This window comes from Lactuca sativa, chromosome 3 (genome assembly GCF_002870075.4).
Source record: "Lactuca sativa cultivar Salinas chromosome 3, Lsat_Salinas_v11, whole genome shotgun sequence".
NCBI classification, from domain to species: domain Eukaryota; kingdom Viridiplantae; phylum Streptophyta; class Magnoliopsida; order Asterales; family Asteraceae; genus Lactuca; species Lactuca sativa.
Window position 1 is genome coordinate 272,637,493 of NC_056625.2, and position 2,329 is coordinate 272,639,821.

The 2,329-nt window shown below is 40.7% G+C and overlaps 1 pseudogene; it reads right to left on the reverse strand.

The window, feature by feature from the left end:
- Positions 1 to 322: 322 nt before the first annotated feature.
- LOC111878120 (5S ribosomal RNA) lies at positions 323 to 441 on the reverse strand (annotated as a pseudogene).
- Between the last annotated feature and the right edge of the window lie 1,888 nt (positions 442 to 2,329).

A 2,329-nucleotide genomic window follows, 5' to 3' on the forward strand; every position in this document is an offset into this window, starting at 1 on the left:
TTTCCTTCGTACTACGAGAGTAGATAAGTAAGTCATTTATAAGGACAATGACGAATTGATCCAAGTAAGAATGGTGTACCCTATTCATTAAGTTCATGAATACTACGGTCGTACTCATCCTATCCGAGGGGTATCACTATGGGTTCGTAGCGTCCATATCGAGTTTGGAAGATTTTCCTCAGAACATCCTTCACCAACACTCGCAACTGGTGATATTCAGATTTTAGGTCCATTTCTGAAAGTTCCATCATTCCTTGCGTTTGGTCAACTGATTCATCTATGCGAGGCAGAGAGTATTGATTTCTAATGGAAGTCCCGTTGAGGTCTGCGCTACGAAGACTTCCCAGGGTATTACCCATACTAGTACTACTCTCGCCCAAGCATGCTTAACTGCAGATTTCTGATGGGATCCGATGCATTAGTGCTGGTATGATCGCACCCTCTGAATTATGTCTTCTTGAAGAATAAGACCAGAGCTCCCAAAGGTGAGAAGCTTGGTCTTTTCATTCTGTTGTTGAGTAGTCATTAAACTGTTCGGACGGTTCTTGTATCATTTTGATTTTGTCCAAGAGAGGAGTTATTATACATGAAAACTTAGCTTATACACGTTATGATATAACCAAGAAGGGGTGGATAATAAAATGTGTGATTCTACTCTATTCCCACATCCCAACGAGGAAAAGAAACTAAGTTAGAAATCTCACATTCTATTGTCTACCAGGTCTTCGTTATATATAACTCGGGAATGTATAAGCGAGGAAAGTCATAATAATATTCTTCTTACGAATCTTTTTCGATGAACTAAGATTTCCTAGAAAAGGCTACTATTGACCCTGGATGTACGTCGATCGTTCAATGAAAGAGTAAGAGTATTATCTCGAAGGTTTGACCTACATCCCTATGATGCAGTCTTAGTAAGGAGTAGAAGTATGTTCGTAGAATGGTCTCAAGACGTTTGTCGTTCAAGCTGAGGTATCGTTGGTTGGTGAATAACATGATCCAACCACTAAATGAGACTTGGAAATGTCACCAGAGTTAAATTACTGTAGTCCAATGACTTGACTAACGCATGTTTCAGATAGACTCCAATGAAAGTATGATGAGAGTATTTAAACAAAACCGTGACATGGAAGTTAGCCGACTATCAATATCATCGATATTTAAGATGTAACAAGTTCAGGAAAAATTTTGACCTTGAAGAAGGTCTTACATCATATCCGGAGTACAAAAGTTCTGGCTGCATAAAGGCCTAACTAAAAGTACCTACAATACAAGGCAGTTTCATAGAAAATGCCACATAGGACATAGACAGGAACACAGTTCTTTAAAACAAGAAAGAAAGTAAAGTATCTCCTACTAGCGACGGTCACCCCTATGGTGAACCCTTAGTTCAGCTAGTTGACGTTCCATATCAAGTAGGTGTCTTTCATACACCCTCTGGCGTACTCGGAGTTCTATGACTTCGGGTCGTGATTCAGCCAGTGCTTGAAGCAAGGTTTCATGGTCTCTTTCAGATCTCTGACGAGCATCTTCCAGACGAATGGTGCGAAGGGTATGCATTCTCGCATTGGTGACAACTTCTGTGATTTTATGTAGGGATTTCCTGCCTTGAATCTCATTTCGGGCCACTTTGCGGACCAGGATTGGCAAGATTCTGTCTGCTGAGCCCCCATTGCTCAGGTCATAAAAGCTTCGGTCTCCATTAAATGGCATAGGCTGGTCCTGTCGTTGGCTCCATGTTTCCAAGCATTCTACCTAAGGAGGCGTCGGTCCATGAAAAGTCGGATGAGCGTTAGGATTTGGAAAGGGAGCTGCCTGGGGTAGGTTCTCAACTTCGGGTTCGGAGTTATCATCATCCGCGAGGTCTTCAGCGTGGTTCTTCTCCAAACCATCCAGCAATGACTTCGTTCGGAAGGAACAGGTTGCCGTGGGGGTGGAGTCCAGCCATGTTATCTATGCGAGAATTGGGGTAAGGAATAAATTATTAGACAAATTATCTAGATAATTATTAGAAAATCTTCATTAGTTACATCGCTATTTGTAAAGTGCATACCAATCATATGTAATCAACACAGGATAGGCCTTCAAATAAGTGACCTTAACTCCAAATTCACAAGGAATAGGGGTAAAGCAAAAATTTCACAGATTCTAAGTCTATAACATCCTACTTACATAGAGCCTTAGTGTATCCACTTAGCAACTATCAACTTAGTAATGAAGATCCTTTTTAGCTCTCAAGTAAGTAATTATAGTAACACTAAATACTCCTATGGAATTTCCTTGTGGTAGTGTTCGTAAGTTTTTAGACTTTTTGCCATGTCACAACCAT